At 39.0% G+C, this 26,523-nt stretch overlaps 1 protein-coding gene across 19 annotated transcripts in view; it reads right to left on the bottom strand.

The window, feature by feature from the left end:
- The window catches only part of HYDIN (HYDIN axonemal central pair apparatus protein), a 446,648-nt gene that overhangs the window by 368,161 nt on the left and 51,964 nt on the right, over window positions 1–26,523 (bottom strand). Inside the window, exon 1 of one of the 19 annotated variants that reach the window (XM_059905590.1) lies at window positions 23,071–23,124. The exons of the other annotated variants lie outside the window; for them this stretch is intronic. The gene's annotated coding sequence lies outside the window, so the exon portion shown is untranslated. Of the gene's footprint in view, window positions 1–23,070; window positions 23,125–26,523 lie in introns of those variants that run through there. 19 annotated transcript variants of the gene reach the window in all.

Below are 26,523 nucleotides of genomic sequence, written 5' to 3'. Positions count from 1 at the left end.
AATTGATAAGCCATTAGCCAGACTCATCAAGAAAAAGAGGGAGAGGACTCAAATCAATAAAATCAGAAATGAAAAAGGAGAAGTTACAACAGACACCACAGAAATACAAAGCATCCTAAGAGACTACTACAAGCAACTTTATGCCAATAAAATGGACAACCTGGAAGAAATGGACAAATTCTTAGAAAGGTATAACCTTCCAAGACTGAACCAGGAAGAAACAGAAAATATGAACAGACCAATCACAAGCAATGAAATTGAAACTGTGATTAAAAATCTTCCAACAAACAAAAGTCCAGGACCAGATGGCTTCACAGGTGAATTCTATCAAACATTTAGAGAAGAGCTAACACCTATCCTTCTCAAACTCTTCCAAAAAATTGCAGAGGAAGGCACACTCCCAAACTCATTCTATGAGGCCACCATCACCCTGATACCAAAACCAGATAAAGACACTACAAAGAAAGAAAATTACAGACTGATATCACTGATGAATATAGATGCAAAAATCCTCAACAAAATACTAGCAAACAGATTCCAACAACACATTAAAAGGATCATACACCACGATCAAGTGGGATTTATCCCAGGGATGCAAGGATTCTTCAATATATGCAAATCAATCAATGTGATACACCATATTAACAAATTGAAGAAGAAAAACCATATGATCATCTCAATAGATGCAGAAAAAGCTTTTGACAAAATTCAACACCCATTTATGATAAAAACTCTCCAGAAAGTGGGCATAGAGGGAACCTACCTCAACATAATAAAGGCCATATATGACAAACCCACAGCAAACATCATTCTCCATGGTGAAAAACTGAAAGCATTTCCTCTAAGATCAGGAACAAGACAAGGTTGTCCACTCTCGCCACTATTATTCAACATAGTTTTGGAAGTCCTAGCCACGGCAATCAGAGAAGAAAAAGAAATAAAAGGAATACATATTGGAAAAGAAGAAGTAAAAGTGTCACTGTTTGCAGATGACATGATACTATACATAGAGAATCCTAAAGATGCCCCCAGAAAACTACTAGAGCTAATCAATGAATTTTGTAAAGTTGCAGGATACAAAATGAATGCAGAGAAATCTCTTGCATTCCTATACACTAATGATGAAAAATCTGAAAGAGAAATTAAGGCAACACTCCCATTTACCACTGCAACAAAAAGATTAAAATACCTAGGAATAAACCTACCTGGGGAGACAAAAGACCTGTATGCAGAAAACTATAAGACACTGATGAAAGAAATTAAAGATGATACCAACAGATGGAGAGATATACCATGTTCTTGGAGCGGAAGAATCAATATTGTGAAAATGACTATACTACCCAAAGCAATCTACAGATTCAATGCAATCCCTATCAAATTACCAATGGCATTATTTTCAGAATTAGAACAAAAAATCTTAAAATTTGTATGGAGACTCAAAAGACCCCGAATAGCCAAAGCAGTCTTGAGGGAAAAAAATGGAGCTGGAGGAATCAGACTCCCTGACTTCAGACTATACTACAAAGCTACAGTAATCAAGACAATATGGTACTGGCACAAAAACAGAAACATAGATCAATGGAACAAGATAGAAAGCCCAGAGATAAACCCATGCACCTATGGTCAACTAATCTATGACAAAGGAGGCAAAGATATACAATGGAGAAAAGACAGTCTCTTCAATAAGTGGTGCTGGGAAAACTGGACAGCTACATGGAAAAGAATGAAATTAGAACACTCCCTAACACCATACACAAAAATAAACTCAAAATGGATTAGAGACCTAAATGTAAGACTGGACACTATAAAACTCTTAGAGGAAAACATAGGAAGAACACTCTTTGACATAAATCACAGCAAGATCTTTTTTGATCCACCTCCTAGAGTAATGGAAATAAAAACAAAAATAAACAAGTGGGACCTAATGAAACTTCAAAGCTTTTGCACAGCAAAGGAAACCATAAACAAGACGAAAAGACAACCCTCAGAATGGGAGAAAATATTTGGAAATGAATCAACGGACAAAGGATTAATCTCCAAAATATATAAACAGCTCATTCAGCTCAATATTAAAGAAACAAACACCCCAATCCAAAAATGGGCAGAAGACCTAAATAGACATTTCTCCAAAGAAGACATACAGACGGCCACGAAGCACATGAAAAGATGCTCAACATCACTAATTATTAGAGAAATGCAAATCAAAACTACAATGAGGTATCACCTCACACCAGTTAGAATGGGCATCATCAGAAAATCTACAAACAACAAATGCTGGAGAGGGTGTGGAGAAAAGGGAACCCTCTTGCCCTGTTGGTGGGAATGTAAATTGATACAGCCACTATGGAGAACAATATGGAGGTTCCTTAAAAAACTAAAAATAGAATTACCATATGACCCAGCAATCCCACTACTGGGCATATACCCAGAGAAAACCGTAATTCAAAAAGACACATGCACCCGAATGTTCATTGCAGCACTATTTACAATAGCCAGGTCATGGGAGCAACCTAAATGCCCATCAACAGACGAATGGATAAAGAAGTTGTGGTACATATATACAATGGAATATTACTCAGCCATAAAAAGGAACGAAATTGAGTCATTTGTTGAGAAGTGGATGGATCTAGAGACTGTCATACAGAGTGAAGTAAGTCAGAAAGAGAAAAACAAATATCGTATATTAACGCATGTATGTGGAACCTAGAAAAATGGTACAGATGAGCCAGTTTGCAGGGCAGAGGTTGAGACACAGATGTAGAGAACGGACATATGGACACCAAGGGGGGAAAACTGCAGTGGGGTGGGGATGGTGGTGTGCTGAATTGGGCGATTGGGATTGACATGTATACACTGATGTGTATAAAATTGATGCCTAATAAGAACCTGCAGTATAAAAAAACAAACAAACAAAACAACTAATACTGAACTTTCATTGGGTTATTTGTATGGAAATATGTTAATATAAATGTTTCAGACATTACATGAAATTTCTAAAAATCTTATATGTTCTGGTATAATGTTATAAGTCATAATCCTAGTTATTACCTTAAAATGTATATCTCAGAAATAACTAATTTTCTTGTCAACTGCATTATTATGAACTTTCATCAAATTTTTAACTGTGGTCACTTTTAAGTCTTTTGTCATTTACAGACAGTTCTGTGTGTACTCTGATGCTTTTGCAAATATGTTCCTATAAAAGGGTTTCATCTTTAAGAAATTCATGGAAAAGACTCTGACAAGTACAGGTTTCTGGTAACTGACTGTACTGCTGAACTGAATGAATAAGCAGAACTGAATTTTCAGAACTCTAATGAAAAACTGATGAACTCATAAAAGTGCTAACAAAAGATCAAGATGAAAAAAAAAATTAATTACATGGGACTGAGTGAACTGATGAGGATGAGTATAATTTTTGTGACTTTCTGTCTGAATTAAAAAAAAAAAAAATCCAACAAGGACTCAGAGGCAAAGAATATACAAATCAATTTTCACTGCAAAGTAAAGGAGCTGTTACAGTGGAGGATTACTGGACTGAATGTCAATATTATGACATAGTATGAGTGTGTTTCATGTTTGGTAATTGCAATCATTGTTGCTTTTGTTGTGGTCATCCATGTACAATGCTTGGTGTCAGTCTACTTATCTCTTGTAAAAATAAAATACAGTGTGTGTGTGTGAAAAAAAAATTGTATAATTCATTTATACAGAGTAATCATTTGGATTTAACTATTTACAGTCTTTTTCAATTTTCATTTCCACTGGCCAAATATAGTTCACATAATAGTCAACATTTCTATGGAATTTTCTAACATGAGAAAATATACCCTCATATGAGTATAAAGGGTTTGTGGATCCCATTATAGTGGATTATTTTCTCAAATCTGTTTATCTTACTTGTATTCAAGAATGCATACTCAATTAGGAATACTCTTTAACAGTATTTAATGCTTTTTAACAATCTATTTTGTAAAGGATTTCTTTGGGTTGTCCAGTATAATTCCCCCCACCCATTCTCTGTCTTCCTATAAGAACCCACTGCCCTGTCCAGAAGGGGTAAGCAGACCTGGCCAATCATAGTATCCTGTTCTCCTATACTCTGATTGTTCTTGGGTATGAACATGTGACCCTAATAATGCCAACTGGAATTCTTCCCTTGAATGATAGCTGAACACTGGGAAAGAGAAGTTCTTTCTTTGGATCTTCTAGGTTGAAAATGAATTTAAAGATATCAGCAGGCATCTTCCCCACCACATGGAGAAGGCTTTCTGAAAAACAAAGCCATGGAGGTAAAAGCAGAAGTGTGAGCAGGATGGATGGATGACGGAGGCAAGAAAGATGAATATAAGTGAATCATAATCATACTGACAGTTCTAAACCTTGAGGCCCTGATATCTGCAGCTCATCTTTTGATCCTATGAGCCATCCTAGTGTCTTAGTGTCCCAACTACATGATCTAATATATTTCTTATTTTGTGTAAGCAGTACTGAAGTTGAAAGTAAGATTCTGTCACTTGAAATCTAACACTCTCTAATGATAACTGTTATATTTTTAGGAATCATACATTTACCTGAAAATTATTCCTAGCGTTTAGGAGGAAGATTTGCAAACAACTACTATGCAAAGGCATAAGTTGTTATTTCCAAAGCAAGTTGAAAATGCCTCATTTCTATTAGGAGAGAATAAGTTTATACATTTCGTATTTACATATAATGTATAGACTAATTCATTTGCACCATCAGATGTACTATCCAGGATGCCTAGAAATCCGGAAATCATGAAAAATCACTGCATGTTTGGATTAGGTAACCCAGGACAGTTAATTCCATATACAAATTATTCTGCTCTTACCAAGCCCACATTTGAATATGACTAGCACATAGCAAGGTCTCTGCAGAAGCTCACATGCATCCAAATATTCTGGTCATCCAGAATGTATGAGTCCAGAAGAGAAGACTGAAAATATTTCATTTTCAGACTTTAAAGATGAAAGTCTATAGAGGGTTACAGAGAAAATCCTTTACAGAAAACTGACACATTTTGCATCATTTTTTTCCAAGTACTACCAACTTAGAGTTATTAGCAAACATTATTTAAAAGTGATCTTATTTGTTAACCAAATCCTTCTGACAAAAATAATGACTGGGAATCAGAGTTCCTTTCACAGAATCTCTTTAATAAAGCCAGCCATTCACATAAGAGCAAATCTGGGTTTATGCAGTGACCCTTGCACAGTTCCAACTGACATGAGTGAAGAAAGGGACCAGTGCTTTCATCAGTCTCCACCGGCCATTAGGGGTGTGGCAAACCCCAGAAGAAAGTGAACACCAGCCCTGCCTGACCCTGATCAAGTGAGCGCTTTCAACACTGATCACTGTCTCATACACCCTCACTGTCAGCTATCTGTTAAATGCTGCACGTCTACCTTTTATTAAAATGTCAAATGTCAAATGGAATTCTTTTAATTCATATTGGATGGCTGTCATAACAGAATTCAGTAATGAAAACCAATGACAGAGATTGGTTACAAACTAAAACACTGTACTTGAGCTGTCTAGCATGTAACAGGGCCACTTTTCTTCTTTCAGTTATCACACTGCTAAATGTTGACTAGGAAATTCTGACTGTGGTGCTTTCACAGGGCTTGGCCAGATCAATTCCCATTAAAAGTACGAAAAACATCTGTATCCAGCCTATATCTCTAATGACAACAATAAAATTTTCTCCTAAAATTAAAGAGGACCTCCATTTCCATTAACAGCAGGTAACAGTTACATGAACCAACAAGTCATGTGAACACAACTAAAAATTCCAGGTGAAAAAAAAATTTTTTTAATCTCCTTAAAAGTATTAAAGAGCTTTCAAGATAGTCAGAATTACCAGACCAAAATCTAAAGGAAATCAAACACCAGAGAAGTCAGCAAAGCACTAGAACCCATAGCCACTTTTGCCCTACAGCATTTGCTAATCCAGAAAAATCTGGGCTTTGGTTTAGGTGGCCTTGCTGGGCAATGAGATAGAAGTTAATGATTAGAGTCCACTCAAGATGGGAAGTATAATGAGAGATCTTTTTCACTTTAGGCTGGGGCCCACAGTTAAAACTGGCCACTCCATCAGCATCCCCAGAAAGCCACAGTAAAATATGTCATGGTGCTAATCAGAGAAAGAGAATAAAAAGAAAAAGAAGGGGGAAAAAATACCCCAAAAGGTGGGGTCACTTCTGACTCAAATTTGCAGGCCAGTTCCCTACCACTTAAACCGTCTACAGAACTTCAAGCCATGAGCTAGGTTTACTGTAGTCCCAGACTAACAAATCCTGAGGTGTCTGGCAGAAGCAAATACAAATATCCTATGGAGGAAGGCACCACCCTACCAGACCTCAAAAAATAAAAATCCCTACAAATAATATTTCAAAGATAATGAGGAACAAAAACAAGCAAACACAGAAGAAAACAAGACACCATGAGCAAAATTAACAGAAACTACAGACAGGAGAAAGATCATCAAAGATTTCATAGAGGGGACTTAATGGATACAGACTATAAAACAACTATGCTTACTGGGTTTGAAGTACTAACAGATAAGCTTGAAGACCTCTTCAGGACACAGGAATCTATAACCAAAAAATGATACAGCGGCTTTTCCCGGGTGACGCAGTGGTTAAGAATCCGCCTGCCAATGCAGGGAACACAGGTTCGAGCCCTGGTCCGGGAAGATCCCACATGCTGCAGAGCAACTAAGCCCGTGCACCACAACTACTAAGCCTGCACTCTAGAGCCCGCGAGCCACAACTACTGAGCCCATGTGCCACAACTACTGAAGCCCGCAAGCCTAGAGCCCATGCTCTGCAACAAGAGAAGCCACCACAATGAGATGCCCGCACACCGCAACAAAGAGTAGCCCCCGCTCGCTGTAACTACAGAAGAGCCTGCACGCAGCAACAAAGACCCAACACAGCCAAAGATAAATAAATAAAAATAAATTTTAAAAAATGATACAGCAATTCTGTAAAAACAGACACTTCAAAAATGTTAATGTCCTGAAAAGCAAAAACCAACAAAACCCCCCAAAATGTCAACGGAACTGTTCTACACTAAAGGTGACTAAAAAGCATAAAAATTCAATGAAGCATATGATCCTTGACTGGATCCTGAATTTAATTAAAAAAAAAAACAAAAAAAAAACAAGGGGCATTATTGAAAATTGGGGGAAATATGAATATGGAATATATTAGATAATACTGTATCAATTTTAAGTTTATGGACTGTGAAAACACTATCGTGATTATGTGAAAGAATGTTCTTCTTCTTAGGAAATACCTGCTAATGTATTTAAAGGAGCAGTGTCATGATATCTCCCTTCTGGAAGTTATAAACTTGCTCTCAAGTAGTTTAAAAAAAGAGAGAGAGGAGAAAAAAATGAATCAAAAGAAAATGTGTCAGAATGTTAACAACTGATGACTCTAAGTAAAGGATAATTAGGTACTATTATTTCAAGTTTTCTTTTCATTCGGAAATTTTTTTTTTTACATTTTTATTGGAGTATAACTGCTTTACAATTGTGTTAGTTTCTGCTTTATAACAAAGTGAATCAGGTATACATATACATATATCCCCATATATCTTCCCTCTTGCGTCTCCCTCCCTCCCACCCTCCCTATCCCATCCTTCTAGCTGGTCACAAAGCACCAAGCTGATCTCCCTGTGCTATGCGACTGCTTCCCACTAGCTTTCTATTTTACATTCGGTAGTGTATATATGTCCATATATACACTACCACTCTCTCACTTTGTTCCAGCTTACCCCTCCCCCTCCCCATATCCTCAAGTCCATTCTCTAGTAGGTCTGCTTCTTTATTCCCGTCTTGCCCCTAGGTTCTTCATGACCATTTTTTTTTCTTTTAGATTCCATATATATGTGTTAGCATACGGTATTTGATTTTCTCTTTATGACTTACTTCACTCTGTATGACAGACTCTAGGTCCATCCACCTCACTACAAATAACTCAATTTCGTTTCTTTTTATGGCTGAGTAATATTTCATTGTATATATGCGCCACATCTTCTTTATCCATTCATCTGTCGATGGACACTTCGGTTGCTTCCAAGTCCTGGCTATTGTAAATAGGGCTGCAGTGAACATTGTGGTACATGACTCTTTTTGAATTATGGTTTTCTCAGGGTATATGCCCAGTAGTGGGATTGCTGGGTCATATGGTAGTTCTGTTTTTAGTTTTTTAAGGAACCTCCATACTGTTCTCCATAGGGGCTGTATCAATTTACATTCCCACCAACAGTGTATGAGGGTTCCCTTTTCTCTACACCCTCTCCAGCATTTATAGTTTGTAGATTGTTTGATGATGGCCATTCTGACTGGTGTGAGAAGGTATCGCATTGTAGTTTTGATTTGCATTTCTCTAATGATTAATGATGTTGTGCATCCTTTCATGTGTTTGTTGGCAATCTGTATACCTTCTTTAGAGAAATGTCTATTTAGGTCTTCTACCCATTTTTGGATTGGGTTGTTTGTTTTTTCGATATTGAGCTGCTTGTAAATTTTGGAGATTAATTCTTTGTCAGTTGCTTCATTTGCAAATATTTTCTCCCATTCTGAGGGTTGTCTTTTCATCTTGTTTATGGTTTCCTTTGCCGTGCAAAAGCCTTTAAGTTTCATTAGGTCCCATTTGTTTATTTTTGTTTTAATTTCCATTTCTCTAGGAGGTGGGCCAATAAGGATCTTGCTGTGATTTATGTCATAGAGTGTTCTGCCTATGTTTTCCTCTAAGAGTTTGATAGTGTCTGGCCTTACATTTAGGTCTTTAATCCATTTTGAGTTTATTTTTGTGTATGGAGTTAGGGAGTGTTCTAATTTCATACTTTTACATGTAGCTGTCCAGTTTTCCCAGCACCACTTATTGAAGAGACTGTCTTTTCTCCATTGTATATTCTTGTCCCCTTTATCAAAGATAAGGTGACCATAGGTGCGTGGGTTTATCTCTGGGCTTTCTATCCTGTTCCATTGACCTATATTTCTGTTTTTGTGCCAGTACCATACTGTCATGATTACTGTAGCTTTGTAGTATAGTCTGAAGTCCAGGAGCCTGAATCCTCCAGCTCCATTTTTCTTTCTCAAGATTGCTTTGGCTATTCGGGGTCATTTGTGTTTCCATACAAATTGTGAAATTTTTTGTTCTAGTTCTGTGAAAAATGCCAGTGGTAGTTTGATAGGGATTGCGCTGAATCTGTAGATTGCTTTGGGTAGTAGAGTCATTTTCACAATGTTGATTCTTCCAATCCAAGAACATGGTATATCTCTCCATCTGTTTGTATCATCTTTAATTTCTTTCATCAGTGTCTTATAATTTTCTGCATACAGGTCTTTTGTCTCCTTAGGTAGGTTTATTCCTAGGTATTTTATTCTTTATGTTGCAGTGGTAAATGGGAGTGTTTTCTTAATTTCACTTTCAGATTTTTCATTTCATTACTGTATAGTAATGCAAGACATTTCTGTGCATTAATTTTGTACCCTGCTTCTTTACCAAATTCATTGATTAGCTCTAGTAGTTTTCTGGTAGCATCTTTAGGATTCTCTATGTATAGTATCATGTCATCTGCAAACAGTGACAGCTTTACTTCTTCTTTTCTGATTTGGATTCCTTTTATTTCTTGTTCTTCTCTGATTGCTGTGGCTAAAAATTCCAAAACTATGTTGAATAATAGTGGTGAGAGCGGGCAACCTTGTCTTGTTCCTGATCTTAGTGGAAATGGTTTCAGTTTTTCACCATTGAGGATGATGTTGGCTGTGGGTTTGTCATATATGGCCTTTATTACGTTGAGGTAAGTTCCCTCTATGCCTACTTTGTGGAGGGTTTTTATCATAAATGGGTGTTGAATTTTGTCGAAATCTTTCTCTGCATCAATTGAGATAATCATATGGTTTTTCTCCTTCAATTTGTTAATACGGTGTATCACATTGATTGATTTGCGTATATTGAAGAATCCTTGCATTCCTGGGATAAACCCCACTTGATCATGGTGTATGATCCTTTCCATGTGCTGTTGGATTTTGTTTGCTAATATTTTGTTGAGGATTTTTGCATCTATGTTCATCAGTGATATTGGTCTGTAGTTTTCTTTTTTTGTGATACCTTTGTCTGGTTTTGGTATCAGGGTGATGGCGGCCTCATAGAATGAGTTTGGGAGTGTTTCTCGCTCTGCTATATTTTGGAAGAGTTTGAGAAGGATAGGTGTTAGCTCTTCTCTGAATGTTTGATAGAATTCGCCTGTGAAGCCATCTGGTCCTGGGCTTTTGTTTGTTGGAAGATTTTTAATCACAGTTTCAATTTCAGTGCTTGTGATTGGTCTGTTCATATTTTCTATTTCTTCCTGGTTCAGTCTCGGAAGGCTGTGCATTTCTAAGAATTTGTCCATTTCTTCGTGGTTGTCCATTTTATTGGCATATAATTGCTTGTAGTAATCTCTCATGATCCTTTGTATTTCTGCAGTGTCAGTTGTTACCTCCCCTTTTTCGTTTCTATTGATTTGAGTCTTCTCCCTTTTTTTCTTGATGAGTCTGGCTAATGGTTTATCAATTTTGTTTATCTTCTCAAAGAACCAGCTTTTAGCTTTATTGATCTTTGCTATCATTTCCTTCATTTCTTTTTCATTTATTTCTGATCTGATCTTTATGATTTCTTTCCTTCTGCTAACTTTGGGGTTTTTTTGTTCTTCTCTAATTGCTTTAGGTGTAAGGTTAGGTTGCTTATTTGAGATGTTTCTCGTTTCTTAAGGTAGGATTGTATTGCTATAAACTGCTCTCTTAGAACTGCTTTTGCTGCATCCCATAGGTTTCGGGTTGTCATGTTTTCACTGTCATTTGTTTCCAGGTATTTTTTGATTTCCTCTTTGATTTCTTCAGTGATCTCTTGGTTATTAAGTAGTGTATTGTTTAGCCTCCATGTGTTTGTATTTTTTACAGATTTTTTCCTGTAATTGATATCTAGTCTCATAGCGTTCTGGTCAGAAAAGATACTTGATACGATTTCAATTTTCTTAAATTTACCAAGGCTTGATTTGTGACCCAAGATATGATCTATCCTGGAGAATGTTCCATGAGCACTTGAGAAAAATGTGTATTCTGTTGTTTTTGGGTGGAATGTCCTATAAATATCAATCAAGTCCATCTTGTTTAATGTATCATTTAAAGCTTGTGTTTCCTTATTTCATTTTGGATGATCTGTCTATTGGTGAAAGTGAGGTGTTAAAGTTCCCTACTATGATTGTGTTACTGTCGATTTCCCCTTTTATGGCTGTTAGTATTTGCCTTATGTGTTGATGTGCTATGTTGGGTGCATAAATATTTACAATTGTTGTATCTTTTTCTTGGATTGATCTCTTGATCATTATGTAGTGTCCTTCTTTGTCTCTTGTAATAGTCTTTGTTTTAAAGTCTCTTTTGTCTGATATGAGAATTGCTACTCCAGCTTTCTTTTGATTTCCATTTGCATGGAATATCTTTTTCCATCCCCTCACTTTCAGTCTGTATGTGTCCCTAGGTCTGAAGTGGGTCTCTTGTAGACAGCATATATAAGGGTCTTGTTTTTGTATCCATTCAGCCAGTCTACGTCTTCTGGTTGGAGCATTTAATCCATTTACATTCAAGGTAATTATCAATATGTATGTTCCTAATACCATTTTCTTAATTGTTTTGGGTTTGTTATTGTAGGTCTTTTCCTTCTCTTGTGTTTCCTGCCTAGAGAAGTTCCTTTAGCATTTGTTGTAAAGCTGGTTTGGTGGTGCTGAATTCTCTTAGCTTTTGCTTGTCTGTAAAAGTTTTAATTTCTCCGTCAAATCTGCATGAGATCCTTGCTGGGTAGAGTAATATTGGTTATAGGTTTTTCCCTTTCATGACTTTAAGTATATCCTGCCACTCCCTTCTGGCTTGCAGAGTTTCTGCTGAAAGATCAGCTGTTAACCTCATGGGGATTCCTTCTATGTTATTTGTTGTTTTTCCCTTGCTGCTTTTAATATTTTTTCTTTGTATTTAATTTTTGGTAGTTTGATTAATATATGTCTCGGTGTGTTTCTCCTTGGATTTATCCTGTATGGGTCTCTCTGTGCTTCCTGGACTTAACTATTTCCTTTCCCATATTAGGGAAGTTTTCAACTATAATCTCTTCAAATATTTTCTCAGTCCCTTTCTTTTTCTCTTCTTCTTCTGGGACCCCTATAATTCGAATGTTGGTGCGTTTAATATTGTCCCAGAGGTCTCTGAGACTGTCCTCTAGTCTTTTCATTCTTTTTTCTTTATTCTGCTCTGTGGTAGTTATTTCCATTATTTTATCTTCCAGGTCCCTTATCCATTCTTCTGCCTCAGTTATTCTGCTATTGATCCCTTCTAGAGAATTTTTAATTTCATTTATTGTGTTGTTCATCATTGTTTGTTTGCTCTTTAGTTCTTCTAGGTCCTTGTTAAAGGTTTCTTGTATTTTCTCCATTCTATTTCCAAGATTTTGGATCATCTTTACTATCATTATTCTGAATTCTTTTTCAGGTAGACTGCCTATTTCCTCTTCATTTGTTAGGTCTTGTGGGTTTTTACCTTGCTCCTTCATCTGCAGTGTGTTTCTTTGTCTTCTTTATTTTGCTTAACTTACTGTGTTTGGGGTCTCCTTTTCGCAGGCTGCAGGTTTGTAGTTCCCATTGTTTTTGGTGTCTGCCTCCAGTGGCTAAGGTTAGTTCAGTGGGTTGTGCAGGCTTCCTGGTGGAGGGGACTAGGGCCTGTGTTCTGGTCAATGAGGCTGGATCTTGTCTTTCTGGTGAGCAGGTCCACGTCTGGTGGTGTGTTTTGGGGTGTCTGTGACCTTATTATGATTTTAGGCAGCCTCTCTGCTAATGGGTGTGGTTTTGTTCCTGTCTTGCTAGTTGTTTGGCATAGGGTGTCCAGCACTGTAGCTTGCTGGTCATTGAGTGGAGCTGGGTCTTGGCTTTGAGATGGAGATCTCTGGGAGATTTTTGCCGTTTGATATTACATGGAGCTGGGAGGTCTCTTGTGGACCAGTGTCCTGAACTTGGCTCTCCCACCTCAGAGGCACAGCCCTGATGCCTGGCTGGAGCACCAAGAGTCTGTCATCCACATGGCTCAGAATAAAAGAGAGACAAGAAAGAAAGAAAGAAAAGGAAAGGAAAGGAAAGGAAAGGAAGAAAGAAAGAAAGAAAGAAAAAGATAAAAAATTAAAAGTTATTAAAATAAAAAACAAAAAATATTTTTAAAATATTTTTAATTAAAAAAAAAGAAAGAAAGAAGAGAACAACCAAACCAAAAGACAAATTCACCAATGATAGCAAGTGCTGAAAACTATATTAAAAAAGAAAAACAAACAAAAAAAACCAGACAGCAAGAAGGAAGAGATATGGGAACATATGTATATGTATAACTGATTCACTTTGTTATAAAGCAGAATCTAACACACCATTGTAAAGCAATTATACTCCAATAAAGATGTTTAAAAAAAAAAAAAAAACGGACAGACAGAACCCTAGGACAAATGGTAAAAGCAAACCTATACAGACAAAATCACACACAGAAGCATACGCATACACACTCACAAAAAGAGAAAAAGGGAAAAAATGTATATATATCGTTGCTCCCAAAGTCCACCTCCTCAATTTGGGATGATTCGTTGTCTATTCAGGTATTCCACAGATGCAGGGTACATCAAGTTGACTCTGGAGATTTAATCCTCTGCTCCTGAGGCTGCTGGGAGAGATTTCCCTTTCTTTTTGTTCGCAGAGCTCCTGGGATTCAAATTTGGATTTGGCTCTGCCTCTGCATGTAGGTCGCCTGAGGGCGTCTGTTCTTCGCTCAGACAGGATGGGGTTAAAGGAGCAGCTGATTTGGGGGCTCTGGCTCACTCAGGCCAGGGGGAGGGAGGGGTACGGAGTGCGAGGCGAGCCTGCGGCAGCAGAGCCCAGCATGACATTGCACCAGCCTGAGGCGCGCTGTGCGTTCTCCCGGGGAAGTTGTCCCTGGATCACGGGACCCTGGCAGTGGCAGGCTGCACAGGCTCCCGGGAGGGGAGGTATGGATAGTGACCTGTGCTTGCACACAGGCTTCTTGGTGGTTGCAGCAGCAGCCTTAGCGTCTCATGCCCGTCTCTCGGGTCCACGCTGATAGCCGCGGCTCGCACCCGTCTCTGGAGCTCCTTTAAGCGGGCGCTCTTAATCCCCTCTCCTCGCGCACCAGGAAACAAAGAGGCAAGAAAAGGTCTCTTGCCTCTTCAGCAGTTCCAGACCTTTTCCCGGACTCCCTCCCCGCTAGCTGTGGCGCACTAGCCCCCTTCAGGCTGTGTTCATGCAACCAACCGTAGTCCTCACCCTGGGGTCTGACCTCCAAAGCCGGAGCCTCAGCTCCCAGCCCCCGCCCGCCCCGGCGGTGAGCAGACAAGCCTCTCGGGCTGGTGAGTGCTGGTCTGCACCGATCCTCTGTGTGGAAATCTCTCCGCTTTGCCCTCCACACCCCTGTGGCTGCGATCTCCTCCGTGGCTCCGAAGCTCCTCCCCCCCACCCCCGCCACCTTCAGTCTCCGCCCGCGAAGGGGCTTCCTAGTGTGTGGAAACCTTTCCTACTTCACAGCTCCCTCCCACTGGTGCAGGTCCCGTCCCTATTCTTTTTCTCTGTTTTTTCTTTTTTCTTTTGCCCTACCCAGGTATGTGGGGGAGTTTCTTGCCTTTTGGGAGGTCTGAGGTCTTCTGCCAGCGTTCAGTAGGTGTTCTGTAGGAGTTGTTCCACATGTAGATGTATTTCTGATGTATTTGTGGGGAGGAAGGTGATCTCCACATCTTACTCTTCTGCCATCTTGAAGCTCCTCCCCCGGAAATTTTTAAGAACAGAATGTTGTAAGGGGGAAGTTGTATAGAAGATTTCAAAAGATCCAAATAGAACATCTAGCAATGAAAGATACAGTAACTACATTTGGAAATTTCTTGGGTATACAAGTGACTTAAGAGACAGAGGAGAGAGATCTGATATCACTGGAGCCCTGAGAGAAAAGAGGTGAGTCAGAGGCAATATCTAAAAAACGACAGCTGAGAATTTTACTGAAATGTTGACAAAGACCAATATATAGATTCAAGAAGTCCAACAAATCCCAAGCTTGATATATGGGGGAAAAATCCATACCTAGACTCATCTTAGAGATCGTAAAGAAAACCAAAAATAAACAGATAAATCATTAAAAAGGCCAATAAAAAAGACATTATCTTCAAAGGAGCCATGGTTCGATTGAGAGCTAATTTCTCAATATAATGGAAGACAGAAAATGGTAGAATGATGCATTCAAATGTTCTGGAAGAAAAAACTGCCATCTATTAATTCTGGAAGAAAAAACCGCCATCTTTTAATTCTATAACCAGCAAAAATATCTTTCAAGAGTAAGAGTAGATTAAAGACAATTTTGGACAAACAAATATGGGAAGATTCACCAGAGCAGACCTACTTCACACTTAGTTAATTGGCATTGACTGTGAATTTAACCAACACTGATATTTTAGATTCTGCTCTCCAGTATTCTACTATTGTCTCAAACAATCCATCCAATAAGTCACAAGAATAATGAACTATTGCTGAAAATGATTTTGAAATGGTTCATACACAAATTACCCCATTTGAAGTCTCAATGATGATCCAAGTTGTCATTCATACAAGTTCATGAATACTAAATCCACACTGATGTACGACTTTTCCAAAATGAGAAACCAAAATAATTTGAACTCAGCAGGGATATCATTTGTCCCTGACTCATAATAATATGTCTGTCCTATGGCTCTGTATTCATTACTTTACAAATAGAAACATCATTACCCATACATAAATTTCTCTTCTAAGCGAAACAAAACAAAACAAAAATCCATGAGTGGTGACCTCAAACTGAACTGGTTAAATTTAGGGACTCATTTGTAAAGGTCAGTGTCCTTTGCTGCAAATCCACTTCTTATGCAGATGAGAAGTTTAACCTGCCCTACGGGCGCTGGGTATAATTAGCCAGCTGCACCCTCATAATAAGGTGCAGATGGTTAATTACACCAGCAAATAACTGCTTACTTGTGGGCACAAAAGCCTGTACCTAAAAATCATTGAAAGTATACTTGGGCGTATTTATGCTCTTGCAAACAAAACACTTATTTCCAAGGTTTCATCTGTGAGCAGACCACCACGGGCTCCAACTCCACTGCTCTAGGGGAGACCCATTAACACTGCTAAGGTCTGGGTCAAGGAAGGGACACTGGCCACAAAGCCATATATCAACTAGTGAAATATATCATGGGGTGCTGACTCCTTGTTGAAAAATCTCCTAAAGTTAATTTGTTGTAATAGGGATCTGAAATAAGGTAGAATTCGGTTTCCCTAGAACCCAAAGTAAATTCTATATTCTTTAGATTAAAAACTCTGAAATGAGAGAATTTTTTTTTCCGCAAGCAAACGTCAACATTAGTTGTCTGACAAAGAAAAAAAGGGCAAATTATCCTGTGCCCTTGAGGAATTTCATGGGCTAGCTGAGCTCCCAGAATTTAGAAAACCATATTGGAAACAATACATCCAATGGTTGTTAGAGATTGTTCCAAAGATCCCATTTAAAAACGTATTCTATTAATCCCCATATGGCAAGAATAGGACTTGGGAAGAAGGCAGAGAGGGGTAACTACTTCCTAAAACCCAAGTTTGGAAGTTCTCTGCCAGCTTTAATGTTCTCAATTTGCAGGGGTCAAGCTGTCAGGGCTGGGGAAGAGAATGCTAATCTACTTGAATCTGCACAGAACCTTTTCTCTGAGGAACCCACAGAGTGTGTGATTCTATTCAGTTTAATTGTATATTGGGGAAGAGGAAAAGCTGCTTGCCATGATTTTAATTGCTAAGAACGCACTATCTTTTTAGGAACCATCTGTGTAATTGTAATTACAAACAGTGATGCAAAAACAAAAATGATTAACAAGTACAAAACTTCCCTACCACTAACAGTTTTAACATATCCATGTTGTGAAAGGGTATGTTGCCTTTTTCCTCCCTGCAATATTTCATGATTTAGCAACTGACAGCCTACCATTTATTACAGAATCTCATTCTGGGAGAGCTAAAGTTATTAATTAGTATTCTTAGATTACATTTCTCTGTTATTCCTTTTCATTAAACTTTAATTCCCTCTGAGAGTGACAGGGTATATCAGAAATGAAATACCTAAGGCTCCTGTTTTCTACCTCCTGCTAAAACCTTTGAGGTCTCATATAATACACATCACCTATAATTAATTACCAGGGACATTCCAAAGTATTGCAAGACTAATTTTTTGGCTTTCATAAACACAAATTTCTGCCTTCTTGGTTTTGAAATATGCTTACCACACTGTTATTATTTTAAAAGCCACAAGCATTGGTAATTGTTCTGAGGCATGAATAAAAATAGCTTAACCTTGAAATTTATTCTAATTAAGGATTTTTCAAAGCCATTGCCGCAAACTTGGGTGGATTGTTTATAATAAAAACAAGCATCAACAACATAGTACAGAACATAGAATTAGGCAAAGTTTTTTAACTTGGACTTACAATAGTAGTTTAAAGAAATAAAACGAGACAGATGCGGTGAGATCATAATGTTACTAAAGCAATTTAAATCCTCAAAGATGTAAAAAGCCTGACTGCACAGCTTTTAAAATTAAGTTGCAGTAGAGGGATTTTGTGATATGCCAATTCCTCACTTATGCTCTGCCCAACACAAATCCATGATTTTTGCCTTATTAGAAGCCTAGTTCCCCCTTGCAAGGTATTTTATATGAAGAACAGCCAAATGCTAAGTGCCTCTGCAGTGTTAACGAGGAAATAGATCTTGGGAGAAATTATGTGAGAGAAAGAAACTGCCCTCAGGAAACGGCTGTTTCTTCACTTTTAACAACAGCAACTGTGATGGAGCGTATCACAGTGCCCTGCATCCTGAAATGTGCTGTCCTAAACCAGTGATCTTTAACCTTTGGGGTCCAAGTCCCATTGGGAATCAGTTAAAAGCTATGAACACTGTCCCTCAAAAGATGAACATAAACATAAAATCTAAAATCTAAACATAAACATAAACCCAGGGTCAAGCATCTCTACTCTACACTGATCCCTAAGTATACCAGTTAAAACATGGTTTCAATACTCACAGGCTATGTGGGCTTCTGATGAGATTTCATCTTCTGAATATTTTTTATGTTAACGTGGAAAAACATTCTCAAAGCTATTCTGAAGCTTGTGAAACTATACCACTAATTAATAAGAGATGATAACTTCCCCTCTACTTTGTGATTACATGAATCATTCTCACACACAAGCCAGAGGTATTGTTGTGCCTTCCCCCGAATAATTCTAAGTTTGCTCATACACAAAATGTGAAATAAAATGTAAAACTAAATCTATAAAATTCCAAGAAGAAAACATAGAAGAAAATCTGTGGTAAATTCTTTACCTTGGGTTAGGCAAAGAATTCTAGATAGCATAATCCATAAGAGAAAAAAATAATAAATTGGACTTCATCAAAATTTAAAACTTTTGACTCCAAAAGGCAACTCAATAAGAAGACAACTGAATAAGACATGGGCAAAAGATATGAACAGAAACTTCACCAAAAAAGAGACAGAATAATCCATAAGCTCATGTTGTTCAACATCATTAGTCAACAGGGAAATGCAAATTTGAAACAGAATGAGAAACCATTACACATCTACAAGAATAACTAAAATTAACAAAACTCTCACCTGCTGGCAAGGATGTGGAGCAGATTAAACTCTCATACTATGCTGGTGTAAATGCAAAAGGCTACAATTACTGTAGAAAACAGTTTGGCAGTTTCTTATAAAAGTAACATACCATAGAACCTAGCAATCCCACTCCCAGGTATTTATCCAAAAATTATAATAACATATGTTGATACAAAGACCTGTCTGTGAATGTTTATTGAAGCTTGATTTATTTATAATCACCAGATACTGGAAGCAATCCAAATGCCCATCAACTGGTGGTACATCCATTCAGTTGAATAGTACTCAGCAATAATAAGGAATGAACTACTGTTACATATAACAACATGGATAAATCTCAAAAGCAATATGTTAAATAAAACAAGCCAGACAAAAGTGCTGTGTATTTTATGGTTCCATGTATATGGTATTCTGGAAAACACACAAAACAACTTAGATCATTGGTTGCCAGGGGCTGGAGGTGGGGAAAGGGATTGATTGACTACAACCAGCAACAAGAAAACATTTTCAGCTGATGGAATCATTCTATACATTTATATGGATACATGACTATATATTTTTCAAAACTCATGGAACTGTACATCTAAAAGGGATGAATTTTGGAAAAGTATCTATTCAGATCCTCTGCCCATTTTTTGATATCACTTATATGTGGAATCTAAAAAAAGGCTACAAAGGAACGTATCTACAAAACAGAAATAGAGTTACAGATGTAGAAAATAAACTTATGGTTACTGGGGGGTAAGGGATAAACTGGAAGATTGGGACTGACATGTACATACTACAATATATAAAATAGATCGCTAATGGGGACCTGCTGTGTAGTGCAGGGAACTCTACTCAGTGCTCTGTGGTGGCCTATATGGGAGAAGAGTCTAGAAAACAGTGGATACATGTATATGTATGGCAGATACATTTTGCTGTACACCTGAAGCTAGCACAACACTGTAAATCAACTATACCTCAATAAACATTTAAAAAAAAAAGATCCTCTGCCCATTTTTTTTTTAATTTTTATTTATTTATTTATTTTATTTATTTATGGCTGTGTTGGGTCTTCGTTTCTGTGCGAGGGCTTTCTCTAGTTGTGGCAAGTGGGGGCCACTCTTCATCGCGGTGCGCGGGCCTCTCACTATCGTGGCCTCTCTTGCTGCGGAGCACGGGCTCCAGACGCGTAGGCTCAGTAACTGTGGCTCACGGGCCTAGTTGCTCCGTGGCATGTGGGATCTTCCCAGACCCGGGCTCGAACCCGTGTCCCCTGCATTGGCAGGCAGATTCTCAACCACTGCGCCACCAGGGAAGCCCTCTGCCCATTTTTAATTGGGTTGTTTGTTTGATGTTGAGTTGTATGAGTTCTTTGTATATTTTGATATTAATTCCATATCAGATATATCGTTTGCAAATATCTTCTCCCATTCTGTAGGCGGCCTTTTTGTTTTGTTGATAGTTCCCTTCACTGTGCAAAAGCTTTTTAGTTTAAACTAGCTTTATTTAGTTTGTAGGTCAATTATACTTCAAAAACAAACAAACAAACTCATAGAAAAAGAGATCAGATTTGTGGTTACCAGAGGTGAGGAGTGGGGGGAGGGGGAACTGGATGAAGGCAGTCAAAAGGTACAAACTTCCAGTTGTAAGATAAGTAAGTTCCAGGGATGTAATGTACAACATGACAAATATAATTAACACTGCTGTATGTTATATATGAAAGTTGTTCAAACATATGGACACCAAGGGGGGAAAACTGGGGTGCGGCGGTTGAATTGGGAGATTGGGATTGACATATATACACTACTATGTATAAAATAGATAATAAAAAAAAGTTGTTAAGAAAATAAACCCTGAGTTCTCATCACAAGTAAAACAAATTTTTATATCTCTTTAATTTTGTATCTACATGAGATGATGGATGATGACTAAACTTACTGTGATAATCATTTAATTATGTATATAAGTCAAATCATTATGCCGTACACCTTAAACTTATACAGTGCTGTATGTCAATTATATCTCAATAAAACTGGAAGAAAGGGCTTCCCTGGTGGCGCAGTGGTTGGGAATCTGCCTGCTAATGCAGGGGACACGGGTTCGAGCCCGGGTCTGGGAAGATCCCACATGCCACGGAGCAGCTAGGCCCATGAGCCACAACTACTGAGCCTGCGCATCTGGAGCCTGTGCTCCGCAACAAGAGAGGCCGCGATGGTGAGAGGCCCGCGCACCGCGATGAAGAGTGGCCCCCGCTTGCCACAGCTAGAGAAAGCCCTTGCACAGAAATGAAGACCCAACACAGTCAAAAATAAAAATAAAATAAATAAATTTAAAAAAAAAAGCATCAGCCTCAAATCCAACACATTCCTTTCTAAAAAAAAAAAAAACTGGAAGAAAAAAATAAAAGAGGTGAATTTTACAGTATGTAAGTTACACATCATAAAACTGACTTTTTAAAAATAGCTAAGAACATACTGGGAGAAAATATTAATTTAAATTATATCTCAATATATTATCAGTATCTCAAAGTATCAATACCCATGGTATGTACAATACCCCTACAAATCAATATAAAAAGGACAGTCAAATTTAAACTGGGCAAATAGAGGCAACCCACAGAAGATCAATTATCCATAGTCAATAATCATAAATTGCTTGATCTCACTAGTAAGCTGGCAAATGTAAATTACAACAAAGTGGTGAACATTATTTTCCCGTAAGAAAGACAAAGTTTTAAAAGACTGATAATATCAAGTGTTGATGCCTATGCAGGGCAAGTACAATCTCTACAATAAGACTTCAAGAGAGTTACATCAATGCGGATGATGGAACTTCAGTTTATTCATATTTAGCTAAATCAAAAGACAAAAAAATAACCTTTAAAATAGTTGGGTGATTGTCTTTGCTGTTCCAGTCAGTGGGCTGTAGAATGAGGTGAAATGGTAGTCCTGAAAATGCTAGTGTGTCAATTTCAAGAATGCTTAACAGTCAGTCCAGTGCAGACTGCGGAGACCGAGAAGGATGCATGAATGATTCCAAGGCTTTAACAGCCCCCCAAGCAAAGAGTGATGTCCAGGTAGCCACGTAAATGGTGATAGCCTCGTCAACATTCTCAAGGAAGAAACTCAAGAATGAAATGAGGGCCACAGCAAAATTTAGAGAACAATGACATAATGGAACAGATTAATTTATCCTTCCACTAATTTATGGTGACAAAAAGGAAAGGTCTATAAATTAGAACTGTGTGAAATGTGTTTAAATGTTCCCAGAATTAAAGCTTTTCAATGATTCCATTTCTGAATTAGGTTGTTCAGAGGTGATTTAAAGAATTTTCCAGGTATATTTTTGACTGCGTTCAACTTTGACGTTAGCACTGACTCCAAACCTAATACAGTAAAACATGACTCCACTATATAAGTTCATCAAGGGCACAGATCCTGTCTTAACATTTTTTTCCTGCAAACACGTAGGTTACTACTAAACATAAAGTAGGATCTCAATTACTTTAAGGAGTAAAGAAAAGGAGAGTGGGAAAGAATCATCTTGATAAAATACACACTGGTTGAAGTATTCTGAAGTGAAAAGGCCAAGACCCAATAGAGGCAGGGAGCAAGAAACCTAAGCTAAACAGGTGAGCACACGTAGAGGACAGGACACCAGGTGGTCAGCATAGGTGGTGGTTAAGAGTCATACCAACAGCCCTGATCATGGAACACTTTCTGAACCTAGACTGCTGAACTCTAAAGGGCAGTTAATCATTACAGTCCCTTCACAGGTGTGGCTATGAAACAGGACCACACAGGTTAAGCACATCTGAGGGGATACTAGCCATGCATTTGATCCTCACAGTCATCCTGAGAAAAGGCGAGGAGGCAGAGGAGGGGAGCATGGCACCCCATTTTCCTGGTACGGAAATACAGAAAATGACTTGCCCAAGGCCTCAGGGCTAATTAGAAGTTAGAAGGAAGGTGAACTCCTAAGTCTCTGTCCAGGGTGATGCCTGTCCCTACCCAAACAGGTAGTCTGGCTGGGGAATCCCAAGAACAGAAATTTGAGGTTCCGCTATTTTAATGGGGGTGAGGAGAAAGGGCCAGAGGAGGCTGGGGAGGGATGGGATCTGGAAAACTTGGTGAACCCCTGGGGCAAACGGCTGGAACACGAGGGGACGCCCCAGCCAGCCCCCAGGCCCCTCATATTGTGACCCCACAATCACTGCGAGGACCCCCCGACCCCGTTCAACCCCCACCCCCTGTCCATTCCGCGCCCCGTTCCCCACCAAGACCCCGCGTCCAACTCACAGACGCCGCAGCAAGGGCTTCCCCACCCGGCTCCAAGCAGCGGGCTCTCCTTCGGTGCAGCCTGGTCGCACAGCTGTTGCCATCCGTTGCCACAGCAACCACGGAGCGCCGCACAGCTTAGCAAGCCGCTCGATGATTGGAGAGGGCAAGCGTCCATAGCAACCGCCAGGCAGCGATACTAGGAAAGAATTTGGTTTCTAGAAATTCTTCGGACACCCTCTCTCCCCAAAGGCACCCTTCACCAGGCACCTGTCCTAGTTCTTTAAATACATCATGCATTATCTTATTTAACATTTTTCTGCCGGTGTTGCTGTGAGGGTCCTCATTTCTACAGGAATTTTTAACTTAAGGGTCCTTTTACCTCTTCAGGAGGTCTGTGAACCATTAAGTTACACGCAAAAATGTATGTCCATTTACCCAGTAGGATGCTCCATAACTGTAGAGTCTTAAAGGAGCCAGAACCAGAAACCAGGTTACCCGATGCCCAAGAAAGTCCAAAAGAATAACTGCTGTATGCATTTACCCCCATCTTCCTTCTCAGAGACTTAAGATAACAAATAGTGCCGTTCTTCCCAGACTCCATTGAGACTGTGGCCTCATTCAAATGCCTTGAGACACCTCCCAAAGACTTTAACTCTTGACCTTTATTCATTCATTCAATAAATTATCTATTGATCACTAATTATGGGTCGTACATTTACCATAGAGACACTTTTCTAGCCACTGGAAGATAGAAATTGTCAAGACAGAGTCGCTAATTTCTTAGAGCTCTCCTTATGGCGTGGGAGACAACAGATGGACAGACAAGATCATTTCAGAATATGGCAATAAACAAAATTTGAGACATGGAGAGTGTTTAAGGTGATGAGCCCTTTAGAAAGGATGGTCAGGGAAGTTCACATTGAGGAGATGGTATTTGAGCTGAGACATGAGAAGGCGACACCTATACAAGAGCAAGGAAGACAGCAACACAGGCAAAGGAAACAGAAAGTTAAAATAAATGAATATGGGTTGTTAGAGAAAATGAAAGGCCAATATGGCTGAAAATGAGAGAGCCTGTAGGACTGTGGTAAGACACAGTCAGATGGCCCTTCCCTTAGCTCTTCGAAGGACTGGCTACTTCCCACTACTCCCTTGCTCTTCTGCCCCCTAGTTACACCCTATCACATAACCCTAGTTATTTCCTTCTCAGTCCTTGTTACATTTTATTGTCTGTGAGCTCCACGAATGTAGACACAGACACTGTGTCTACATTGTTCAAGAGGGTATCCCAGCACCTAAAATAACTAGCCCAGCATGGACACTAAATAAGTATCTGTTGACTACATGAGTCTTCATTTTACAATACTAGGAACTGGGATAGATGGTGAGGACAAGGCAAAGACACCTCTGCCTTAATAGAGCTTAAATGCTTGTGGAATAAATGACTTACAAACTACGTGGGCAAACTAAATGTGTGCAGACTTGAATGATTTAGACTTTAAGTGCTGTGGGAAGCTGTTGAACAATTTCCTTGACAATTTCTTCATTTAATATATTTCAGTTCAATTTGACAAATTTGAACACCTACTATATACCAAGCACTGTGGTGTATGTAGTAGGTGTATACAGTAGCAATGACAAGGCAAGGACAACACCAGTCTTGCCTGTAGAGCTTACAGTCTACTGCCATGCTGTCCATTACAGTAGCCACTAGACACCTGTGACCACTGACCACTTGATATGTGGTTGGCCTGAATTGGAATGTGGGGCAAGCATAAACTCTGGATTTCAAAGACTCTGTGCAAAATGAGAATGTAAAATATCTCATTAATAATTTTCAACAATGATCTCATGTTGAAATGATAACATTTTGGATATATTGGATTAAATAAGATTATTATTAAAATTAATCTCACTTGTTCCTTTTTTTAATCTGCTAGAAAACGTTAAATTACATATGTGGCTTGCATTATTTTTCTATTGGACAGCACTGGTCTAGTGAGAGCTTAATGCTAGTTGACTAAACAAGTGCTATCTTATTACAGATGTTAAAATAGACTTTTCAGTGGAGGCACGGTAGGTAGCAAACTTCAAATAGAGGAACTAGACCAAGAACTTACAAAGAAAACAGGATAGACAACTCTTAAGCCTTTCACACATGGAGCGTATAAAAGAGGCAAGAGTAGGTGATTAAGGAGGATTTCTTCAAAGAGACCTGAGCTGTGAGCCCCACTTCCTAAACTGTAGTCCAAAAAAATAGGAGTTTGAGGGCACCACTCAACAGGTTTAAGATACTAGGGGGCACAGTGGGCTTGTGTCTGAATCCCACCTAATTGTTCTAAAGAGCAAGAGATGAGTGCACTAGCAGGCAGACAGCAGAGCAAAGGAAGAACTGCTTGGTTGGGAACAACCCATCACCTTCCTCCAGGGTTTATCAAGGGTAAAAAAATGCATGAGTGCTTTCTATGGTGCTACAGATTTCTCTTGAGAAATGTGTAGGGTTATTCTGGGTCCTTTCTAAGAGAGAAATTGGTGAGACAAAGACACCTCAGCACAGGGAAGCTAATGGTACTGTCAGGTTCCTAGGGGCCAAGGAAAAGCACAGATACAGCTAAAACAGAGATGCATTTGACCCCCACTAAGAGAACCGCAGGGTACAGATGCCCAGTGATGAGGGTAAGTTTTCTGACTCTTGAAAGTGTCCCACAAGAGGAAGTATTCTAAACACAGCAGTATCAGACAAGTAACAACTTCCTTAATGCTTTTTCCTCTCTTCCCTCCTCCTAATCTAATCCCAGAGGAGCCAGAAAACAGTTAGTTACCCAACTGGGGGCACAGGTATAGCAGCTGGCAATAAACCCAATTAGAAGACAATAGGAAAGAAAGCAGAAAGTGATCATGCTTTCATTCCCCAACCGCAGGTTTCCTGCTTGCAGCAGGCCCAACCTAAAAAAGGAGGGAGCCATAATTTTAAGTTTTGATTATCACCTTGGACAGAACATATTGAGACTGTGTTTTGACACCCAAGAGGGTCCATAAAAGTCTTGGCACCTGACTGAGTTAACCCAGAGGCTGGAAAGCAATTTGCCCCACAGAGACATTTTAAAGAGAGACTAGAAGAAAAAAATTAAGCTGCTTTATGACTGTGGCCCACAAGTCATGCTTGCTTGACTTTAGGGTTACATAACAAATATGAGACAGGCTATAAATATAGGCAGCAACATGTGTTATACTTGAAGAGTGCAGAACAGCAGAAGATGTATAAAGTTAAGGATTAAAGTGCATACTATCATAGGAAAATAGATTATCTAGTCACATAGCACCTCAGCCTCACACCTAAGACTAGCATCTAAACCCCCATCCCCAGAGGCCTTGCCAGGGCTGCTGAGACCTGAAGCCAGTGACCATGGCCGCTACTCCCTCAGGGCCCATTTGCAGCTGGTGCACAATGATGCAAGCCTGGTTTGTTCT

Source organism: Balaenoptera ricei, chromosome 19 (genome assembly GCF_028023285.1).
Source record: "Balaenoptera ricei isolate mBalRic1 chromosome 19, mBalRic1.hap2, whole genome shotgun sequence".
NCBI lineage: Eukaryota > Metazoa > Chordata > Mammalia > Artiodactyla > Balaenopteridae > Balaenoptera > Balaenoptera ricei.
The sequence above is the reverse complement of the archived record's forward strand: the minus strand, read 5'-3'. Positions and strand labels throughout refer to the sequence as shown.